Source organism: Cupressus sempervirens, chromosome 11, assembly GCF_028749045.1.
Source record: "Cupressus sempervirens isolate cs-2001-9-10 chromosome 11, ASM2874904v1, whole genome shotgun sequence".
NCBI classification, from domain to species: Eukaryota; Viridiplantae; Streptophyta; class Pinopsida; order Cupressales; family Cupressaceae; genus Cupressus; species Cupressus sempervirens.
The window spans coordinates 770,457,686-770,469,738 of NC_143128.1; positions in this window are offsets into that span (position 1 = coordinate 770,457,686).

The window sequence follows — 12,053 nt, forward strand, 5'->3', positions numbered from 1 at the left end:
ATTTATATTTACAGGTGTCATGTAGTGGTGAGTATATTTATAAAGCATTATAATAATAGTATGTATTTGTTCTATGGAAGATGTGTTTTGACATACTAATTCAAAGATAAAGATGAGAGTGTAACAGTAGTTGGGAGTCAAAAGAGAGAAATAGATCGAGTCAAATAGATTATTAGAAGATTTATAATTGTTGCCGAGTGACATTGTTTCAATTTCGAGTCAATTGGTTGTAATCACAAACAGAAGTAAATTTATTTGTTAGAATCATATTTGATGAATAAATATTTCATGAAGAATTATAGAATGATTTTGCAAGAAAATCAAAGATAAGAAAGTATTAAAAAAGTATTAGATAATCTTTTTAGAAAGGGTTTTACCTATCAATTGTACTTTAATATATGCATTTAATTTTATTATTAGTTTGGAATAGTTCTAATAGTTTTTTGGTAAACTTTTTAATGTGATTGGTGATGTTGGCATGAACTCTCTCTAGTTCCATATGAAACACTTTTTGACTCGAAGCTATGAATTGATGAGGTCACAAATGGAGGACATTGTACCCTATTATTAAAGTTGAAGCTCAAACCTTTGAGCAATAAAAGCACAACTTTGGTATCATAATGTCTAGTAGGAGTTCAAACTTTGGTTGCCATAACACCCCAACCTAACCAACACTTAATGGAAATAACTTCAAGTGGTTCATACAATATTTCTAACCTTGCCACTTATTTTTAATTGGTTTTATAGAGAACCTATGATTCCGTACTTTTGTCTATTGGTTTTTTTGTTTTGTTTTTGGATTTGCTTAAAAAAACATGGAAGTGTCATTGTAGTTAATTTTTTTTTTTTTTATAACGATAGAAAGTGAGTATTGTAGTTTTTCTTTTATCTTTTGATAATTTTTAATTTTCTTATAACAATAGAAAATGAGCATTATAATTATGGGGGGAGTTTCAATTATACAAGACATTGGGGTAGCTAATCCTTATTGGTCAAAGTTGAGGTTCAAACTTTCGATCACATTAGATAAGTAGGGGCACTACCTTATGATATAATGCACATTAGGGGCTTGAACCTTGGTTGCCACAACACAACTTAACCAACACATTATAGAAAGAACCTTACAATATTTTAGCCTCGTCTCTTTTAATTTTAATCGACTTAAACAAGGATTCTATGAGTCCCTTTTAATTTTAATTGGTTTTAATGATCCTATGATTCTATATTTTTTGCATTTGATATATATTTTGCATATAGTTAATTTTGTTCTTTGGAATTGCTTAAATAATTACAAGATCTCATTGTATTGTAATTTTTTTCTTTTCCTTTTGGCAAGTATTTCTAGGGGAGTTTCAATTACATAAGACAGATTGGGGTAGGGGGCTGCAAGTCATTATTTTTAAGTGCCTCTATCTTGGCTTTCTTGGTGTTTGTTTGCTAATCATGGTAGAACTCAGACTACTAAGCTCCTAAATCAGAAACTAGAAATTACTACAATCTTACATAATATAACAAATATCAAGTGAATCCATTAGCATTCAATGAGGAGTTCAAGTGTTTTTTATAAGAGTAATTTTAAATGAAGTTACGATGCTCATGAGATTAGATGTTTTATAGTTTATTATTTCATATTGTAAAGCGCATAATGGTGAAGCATGATAAATCTTAATGAATTGTACAACAATTAGTGGATAGGAGTCAAAACTTTGCTAAACATTTTGTATTTTATAATTTTTCATTATAAGACTAAAAAATTAAAAGAGAAAAATTCTGTATTATTTTTTTAGAATGGTAAGTATCTATTGAACTACAATTCTTTAACCTTAAAGAAATTAAGATTATGCGATTTTTTTATAATAATAATAAAATTACTATTTATAATATTTAAGTTTAACCAACAAAATTAGTATTTTAATTTTTTTAATATCAAATTTCTTATGTTCTATTATAATGATCTTAGATGAGTTCTTTAACAATGAACCAATATGATTAAAGAGAAAGGATACACCTCTATATAATTGTACGAATAATCAATTATATAGAGAATTCAATGCTAAGGTTGAGCATGTGAAAGATGTGAGATTATTGTCTAAATAAACATTTAATACAGCTAAAATGCTATAACTACAACCTAGATAATCTATTAGTTCAAATACATGTGATATTCAATTAGACATAAATTTGAATTAGGTTTTCTTTACTTTTACAATTCATATTTTAGTTTTCAAAATTGACATTTCTAGATTTTCTTTAATAGATTTGATAAAATATAAATATGTTAATTATATATATATATATTGATGAATAGTCCTTTTCTATTAATAAATAATATACTAAGATTACAATTCACAAAAAAGGGTCGTGGGATACAAGATCACACTTCAAAACTTCACACGGCCAAAGCCAGAATCAACAATTATAATTTGATCAAATTTCAGTTTTCAAAATAAACTTGTCCTCTTATTCATGGCATTTTAATTTAAATTTTTTTCCAAATTTGTACTCATCAAAGATTCTAATATCCATATATTCCAATTATGAAAACAAAAACAAAGACAAAACTACATTACACAAAGAATCGTCTTTAAAGAACTGCAATAAAGGAATCAAACAAGACTAATTATTGAGTAATTCAAGGCTGTAGTTTATTATTGATAATAACAAGACCTTGCATCATAGATTGATGAATTGTCACATGATCAACATTAAATAAAAATCCAGGAGCAAAGCTCTCACAATAAGCCTATCGACTTAAATAATTTTCTTAAACTTACAAAATATGTTACAAAATGAATCATTGCCTTTTAAAAACAATTGAGATTTATAAATTGTTGTGTGATTGGATTTGGCGTACTAAAAAATAAGAATGATTTTCGTAAGTAAGTAAGATTATCTCATCTTCAAGACTTTTAAAAATTTATCATTCAATATTATTTGGATTTATTATTCAATATTTAGCCAACATCTTTAAATTATCATTAAATCTATAAGCATCATTAGAAAATATATTAATTTTTCAGTCAACCAACACCAAATATACCAATCACAAAAATTGTATTAAAAAAATAACAATAATTAGTTTAAACTATAATGTTAAAGGAATTATCAATTAATTTTTTTCATTTTTTTGATTGATTTTCCACATAACTCTAATATAACACTTTTTACACATCAATCAAGATCATCTTAAAAAAATATTATTTAAATTACATTGTAATTATAATAATTTAACAAATATTAAATGATTTAGAAACTCTTGATGAGATTTCCAAAAATGTGGAGGATTACTCTTCTACTGCTGCTATTTTTTGTTTAAGGGGTTTCTGGCCCTCTCTTCCAGATTTAAATGCTTGGATTTCCAAACATTGGTAACCAATCATAACTCATACAGTTTAGATTTACCCTATGGCAAGGGTTTTTTTTAATTGTGAAATTTGCTAATGTTGTAGATAGTAAATCCATTTTGTGTAACAATTGTTTCTCTTGGGATGAGAGGTTTCCTTTGATGGCCAAACCTTGATATCAGGGATTTGATTTGGCAACTGAGTCCTTTAATAAGATACCTTTATGGGTAAGATTACCGAATCTTCCCCTTCGCCTTTGGCTGGATTAAGTCTTGGAGCCTGTAGGGGAGGCCATTGGAGATTTTTAGATGGTTGATATAGATTCTTTTGAAGTGTTTATAACAACGTATTTCATTCCAAATTTATACTCATATCAAAGATTCTAATATCCATATATTCCAATTATTAAAACAAAAAAAAGAGACAAAACTACATTACACAGAGAATTGTCTTTAAACAATTGCACATAGAGGAATCAAACAAGACTAATTATTGTGTAATTCAAGACGGTAGTTTATTATTAATAATAACAAGACCTTGCATCATAGATAGATGAATTGTCACATGATCAACATTAAATAAAAATCTAGGAGCAAAGCTCCCACAATAAGCCTATTGGCTCAAATAATTCTTTTAAACTTACAAAATATGTTACAAAATGAATCATCTCCTTTTAAAAACAATTGAGATTTATAAATTGTTGTGTGATTTGGATTTTGCCTACTGGAAAATAAGAATGATTTTGGTAAGAAATTAAGATTATCTTATCTTCAAGACTTCTTTAAATTTATAATTCAATATTTAGCCAACATCTTTAAATTATCATTAAATTTATAAGCATCATTAGAAAATATATTAATTTTTCTGTAATACCCTGCTCAGAGATCCTTGGAACAAGGATGAAATACAAGCCAAGATTTTTTTTTTTACAAGTATGAGTGTACACAACAACATCATATAGGGATCACAAATATCACAATGGAAGACTTGACCACCATCCTGACAACCAACGACTCTCCAAACGCCACTACTCGAATTGACACACACACACACACACACACACACACACACACACACACACACACACACACACACACACACACACACACACACACACACACAAGAAAGGAAAACCCAAAATGACAACAACACAGAGAATCTAAGATCTATCAAAGCATGGAAAATTAAGTAAACCCAATGGGTACTTAAAACACCAATATTTTATCCCCAAGAACCAGTGGAGATGCTCCCTATTTTTCATGCAAAGACAAACAATAGACATAAATCTTGTGCGAGGATGTGCAACAAGCCACATGAGAACATACCTTTCACACGAGGAAGTGCACCAAACAACGTGAGGAAGTACTTGACCCAACAACCAAAGTACCCTAACATTGTGGGGTTTCGTGCGAGAGCCATGTGAGAAAAGCCAACACACCATGTGAGCTTTTGCAAGACGAGAATGTACAATTTTGTGCGAGAATTCAAAACAACACACCAGAAGACAAAAGGATAAAAATATAAGAAATGAAGTTCCTCCACACTGGGGAGTATCGGATCCATAGTTCGAGGCATATACGCTCAAAAATATTAACTACTAGATGCAAAAGGCATTTAACCATCTAACACAACAGTGAAGGGAAAGTACATAAGGTAACATCGTAGTGTACTAAAACATCACAATAAACTGAAACAACATTGCAATATATAGAACAACCAAACTAGGTATGCAATTCCTCCCAACCATAATAGCATCATAAGACCATCGTGGGCACTAACCATCCCCCACACGTAACATCCAAACTACCGACCAGATCATTGATGCTATGTTATGAGGACGTCACTACTAAAATGTGCTACAACATAACTATAAGGAAATCTAACATGCTAGAAGTAAAGCATAAGATAATCCTACAAATCAAACTCATCATCTAACATATGCTAAACATCATAATAGGGAAATGCGTCGATACTAACATCACCTAAACATGATTTACAAGCATTCCAATGAAAACATAAATCACAAGAAAGCATACTCCAGAACTCAAAGTACCAAGTGAAAACATCCAACAATGATCACACTGGGATAGTAGACTATCTCTGTACATCGGTTCCTAGTAGTGGTGAAGGTAGCTACGCCTCCCAACCATGTGGAACCTGTAGGTCCACTCCCGCCATGCTGATGGAGATAATGATCCAACCACAAACACACATAAAGCAAACATCCATGGCTAACACTCATGCTAGATAGTATGATGACTGAAACCAAGATCATAGACAATGCATAAACTATAGGTCCTAGTTAGACACTCAATGGGCTACTAAGAAGGAGTTGACATCATGGAGAGTCGCTTGGCATCGACAAGCCCAAGCTCGAATCTATGCAGACTCAACTTCCCAACAGAAGGCTTTCACACTAAAGCATTTTTATTATCTTAAGTTATATTACCACCTAGTGTTTTATTTAGTTATCACTTACTTAAAACTTCCTCTGATAACCCTATGGCACCATAAACACCAAGCTGCGAGATAGAAGCCCCCTCCATATGCTACCCTAGTCTACCCATGCTCATTGAACAATGAGTGCTGATATGCATGCATATTCCCAACCCAACCTCAAATAATCATAACTCCACCAAAGTACAAATAGGAGATTGGGCCTCATAAGTCACCCAACAATTAACATGAACATACTCGTGGTGCACCACCATCACGAAGATCATAATACAAAGATTGGATGAGAACATAATGCAGAAAATCACTCAACTAAAAACAACTCGAGAGGACGGATGTGACACACATCCCAATGAAACATAAAAGTGCAACAAAGGTTCGACTAACTTCCAAACGGATCCTCTAGGTCCAAGACCAAACTCATACTAAGAAAACCTAAGAAAATAGGGCGACGCACAAAATGAGGTAAAAACCCCAAAAATTGGAAAACTTCAAAATTAAAACCCATTTGATCTTTGAGCACAAAAGATTTGAAAATCAAATAATATTTGGGTTCAAACATCGTATGCAAAAACAACCAGCATAACAATGCAAAACCCTAAACCCCCATCCCAAAAATAGGAAAAAATGTTCATATCCAACCAATCGGGTAGAACCAACAAACAAAAATGGAGGGGAACATTAGTTCTCAGCCTCCTAAAAAACTGATACCAGAAATAGAAGTTGAAACAAAGTAGAAACAAGAAAATGGGAAATCCCTACTTGTCAACAAAAGGGTTGAAACTGTAAACAACATAATATAATAAATTACCTGCCGAAACTACCAGAAATCATTGCAAAGAAAGGTCTATCCAAGCCGGATCCAACAAGATTGACCTCATGAAGATCCCACGCTCATAGCTCTTGCAACGAACAAAAACACGATCCTCCAGGAGAGAATTCTCAAAAAAGCTCTCAAATTTGTATTTTGAAAAAGTGAGAAGTGAGAAAACAAATCCCTTTTTCAATACTTATTCACTTTTCGAGTGAATAATTGATTAGGGAAAATAGCCAATTAGACTAGCTAAACTCTGAATCGACCCAAACAAAAACAAGTTATCCCTTGTAATAGGAATTCACCTAAGGAAAAGTTGCCATAAATTAAATTAAATTTAAAGCCCAAAAACCCAAAATCACATAAATTTGCTTAATAACTTTCGCGACAATGTGAACCTCTAATGCACAGACATGCTTATTGGTCTAATCACTTAATGCAAATGAGTTTGGATTTAATGATCACTGAAAGGTTTAATTTAAACAATTAAATAAGGATACATCGAGCATATAGGGACAACATTTGTAAAATATGAATACCTGAATCACTAACTCCATGTGCCACTGCCAGGGATATAAATCCTGCATGCTGAGACACACGATCAAGTGCAATTGCATATCATAACATAGCCGAAACAATAAATGCATTAAATAACTAATTTAACCATTTATTCAGTTATACCTAATTAATCCATTTACATCACTCACGTTTGCATAAAGCATAAAGAGTCAAGAATGAAGTAAATAACCATAGCATAAAGTCTATCACATAACATAATCAGAAATATGTCCAAATACAAGATAATCAGATATCATCATAGACCTATTGTCATCTCAAAATGTCATCAACATGCAAATATGATAAACTAAATAGCATAATAGTAAAGCATCTATGGTACTGAAATCAAAGTATAACATCCAACCCTCAAGTCATCTCAAAGTACATAGAATAAGAGTATCGAGTATCTCTCGAAACAAAATGAACAAGGTACAAACTACAAACACGAGAGGCACTACATTTTCACTCAACCAACACCAAATATACCAATCATAAAAATTGCATTAAAAAAACAACAATAATCAGTTTAAACCATAATGTTAAAGGAAGCATCAATTAATTTTTTCATTTTTTGATTAATTTTCCACATAATTCTAATATAACACTTTTTACACATCAGTCAAGATCATCCAAAAAAAATTATTTAAATTACATTGTAACTATAATAATTTAACAAATACCAAATGATGTAGAAACTCTTGATTAGATTTCCAAAAATGTGGAGGATTACTCTTCTACTACTGCTATTTTTCATTTTGGGGTTTTAGGACCTCTCCTCCAGATTTAAATGCTTGGATTTCTAAACATTGAGAACCAATCATAATTGATAAAGTTCATATTTACCCTATGGCAAGGGGTTTTTTTATTGTGAAATTTGCTAATGTTGTAGATAGGAAATCCATTTTGTGTAACAATTATTTCTCTTAGGAGGAGAAGTTTTCCTTGATGGCCAAACCTTGGTATCAAGGATTTGATCTAGCTACTGAGTCCTTTAATAAGATACCTTTATGGGTAAGATACCAAATCTTCCCCTTCACCTTTGGCTGGATTCAGTCTCAGAGTCTGTGGGGGAGGCAATTGGGGATTTCTAGATGGTTGATACAAATTCTTTTGAAGTGTTTAAAATGACGTATGCTTGCATTCTTGTGGAGGTTGATATTTCTAAAGGTCTCCCTGAATAGATTACTTTGGCTTCTCCAAATGGTTCTTGGACCTAGAATCTTGATTATGAGGGTATTCCTTTCAGATGTAAGAAATATCACAAGACTGGTCATCTTGTTGTGTGGTGTTCCTCTGATAAGGCCAGATTGAAGAAATCACCTTCTTGGTGGTTGGGGGTTTTAGACCATCATTATATGGTTTGAAAAGTTTCCAAGGAAGGGGATGAGGTGGATTGCTTATCTCAACATGATATTTCTTTAGGAGATGATACCATTGTTATCTTTGATGATACATAAGTTGTCTCTTTGGCGGCTTTGGTTTAGAATGTCAAGGTTGTCCCTTCTTTAGTTGTTGGTTCTATCCAAAACATTGATGTTGGAGATGGTTCAACTTTCTTATCTCATGTGGGTATTGATGCTGATGTTTCTTCTGTGAGGGCTTTGGGGGTTAGCAGTGGTGCTACCCCTTTCCCTTCTATGGATACTCTTGCGGTCTTCCCTAGTGCTTCAGGGTTATCTCTGAATTGGCAGATGGCTACTGGAAAGGTGGAGGAAAGATGGACGTCAATTAAGGGGAAAAAAAGTCAAATCCTCCAAACCTTCATTTGATATGTCTTTACATTCTCAAAAGACTAGACCAAAATGTAAATCTTGATGGTCTTGTTTTTTTTTGGGCTAGTTTTTAGCCCTCTAGTTTTTTGGGTGGTGCTCCATAGTTGTGTTATGATCCTTCATTGCTATATCTTTTTTTTCTCTATGTACAAGGTTTCGGGTCCTGTCAAAACTTGATTTTACTTAATCAAAACAAATACTAAATGAATAGATTTAGGGACAATCTTCAAATCATGCATAGACCCAAAATTAACAAAATAAAATATCAAAACAATCATTTAATCAACTCTTGTATTGTTTTTTATAATAACAATAAAATTAACATACAAGAAAATAACTACAAACAATATATTAAAATATAAAGTAATATAATATTGTAAAATGATAAAATTAGAATATTTTAGATATTCTTAAATTTAATCTAATAATATGATAGTAATATTAATTTGATTAAGAAAAGACACAAACCAAATATAAACTTAAATGGACAAGATATGAAGATCAATATCTAACGATTCTATTTTTCTTTTCTCTTTTTAGTTTACAATCTAATTTTATTTTCTATTATTTTTACTTTCAAACTCTAGTTTTATTTTCCACTTTCTAAATATAATTTTATAAATAAATATGCTTTAACAACTATTAATTTTAATATAGAAACAATATAAAGGATAGAAATGTAAAAATGTAACCTATCAAAAAAAAAATGTAAAAATGTAATACTTAATTGTAAATGACTTAAATACACTTTATAATTTATTTAATAAAATTTAAATTGTATTAAAATTAAAAATTGTATTAAAATTAGAAACTTTTATAAAAAGATATTCTATATTAAGTTCCTACAAACTTACTAAACTTTATAACTTTTAAACTTAAAATCCAACTTTTTTAAAAGGTGAAAGATAAAAAAGAAACATCAAATATAATTAAATAAATTTAAATAAGTCATGAAATGTTGATGTAATTTTATGGATGTATAAAAATGAATATTTAAGTTAAAAATTATTTGTTAGTTGTATAGAAGATAAAATTTAAAAAAAAAAATCTAAATAATCTAAAAATACCAAAAAGAAACTCTAAAATAATATGAATCTCTAAACTAATTTGAAATCATATGTAAAAACTAAAATTTGTATGAATAATTGAAAGATTAAAATCAAAGTAAATGTATAAATGACCAAATAAATAAATAAATAATGATCTTATTGAATAACTAAAATAAAAAATTTCAATCAAAACATATACTTGCAAAATAAAATCAATTTAAAAAGTATTTCATAGCATAGAATATGAAAGTAAATTTTATTTATTTAACAACAACTATAAATTCTAATTCTATTTAACTCACACTTTTTAAAGTCCACATCTAAAAAATCAACCATCATGTCTAAAATTGAAATTATAAACTTCTAATTTAAATTCCTGTAACTAAATCAATGAATTCAATAATATTCATGTCTTTCATAATTGTTGTTAAATCTCAAAATATATTAGCATCATAAAATGAAATCACATTGAAGATCGAACAACAAAAATCTAATAAAAATTTGAAATTATCAATGAAATGGATACATGTACATATTATATTGTAGGAAAAAACAACTAGAATGACCAAAATCTAATAAAAACTTCAAATTAACAATCAAGTGCAAGATACAAACACATTTCTATTCATAATAGCATCAATCTACCAAATGTGATTTCTTTATGCAATCTCTTTATTCATTCAGCTTGACGTTGATATATTAAAGTGCATATGAGATAGAAGAAGAAAATAATGAAAAATAAAGGGAAAAGTGACTTACAAGAATTCTTATATATCTCTATTACTTGATAATCTAGCTCGTGAAAAATTCTTAAAATTTGTGAAAATGATAAGATAATGGATTTGATATCCATATACTTGTATTTATATTTTCTATTAAATTTTTTTATTTTTGATTTATTGTGATATTTGATTTGAAAGTTTTAGATTTTTCTGATTTTCCACAAGATGAAAAATAAAAATAAAATAAATATTAAAATAAAAGGTAACTTACTATTTAAAAAATGACTTTTGCTATTTTTCATTCAAAAAAAGAGTAAAGACAAACTCAAGTATTTTTTACTTTTGAAAAAGAAACTATCGGAAAAAGCTCTTACAACTTTTCCGTCAAAAAAATAATTTATGAGAGCAAAGCTCACACATAAAGCCTATCAACTTAATAAATCTCAAATCTTCCAACTTGAGGTTGATTTGGCAATACCATCTCTAGATAATTTTTCATCATTCATTCTTTTTTACAAAGTAAGAATGAATTCGTCACAATTTACAGTATGTGGACAAGAAAAAAAAAATGATAAGAAATTTATTATCTTTAATTCTATCAAAATTGGAAGTTGAATTTGAGAAGCTTCCATCTACCCTTTATTCTACTATTATTGCCATGTGGAGTGAATTTGAGATGCCTGCATTTTATTTATGAGCATCATATTAGGGAGCGTGCCAAGTTAACTTAGATGGATGCCCTTCTAATTTTTATGATACAAGCTTTGATGACTCAATTTTCCAAGGTTAGAGGTAAAAATAATAAATTTATTATTGTGGGTAGTTGATCATGAGGCTTGTTTGTGTAGTTTTGATGGATTAAGTTTTCATTAAGTTCTTCCCTTATATTACATGCTAATTCATCAAGAAGGCTTTGACCTGAATATTTTAGTACAATAAATATTTTTAGTATTCAAATACATAGGATTTGGTGATTGGTCATTATAGGATTTCATGCAGAGAGAAATTGTTTATCGAAGTTGTACTCTTAACAAACATCATTCATGATCCCTTAAAAAGGGTAATATTAAGTTCATGCAAGGCATTCCTAGAGTTGGTCCATAGTGATTACATCTCATATTTTACTCATCTAGTTTTAGGGGTCACTTGTATGCTCACCTTACAACATTGTGATTCCTACCATTTTGAAGACCTCCAAAGTATTTGTGAAGAAGTAATAAGGCATTTATCTTCAATAAATATATGAGGGAGTACATGAACTGAATGTCTCAAAAAAATTGTCCTAGGCATCACATTCAACATCAACATATAACTCTACACTTCTTAATCGAACGTATCCA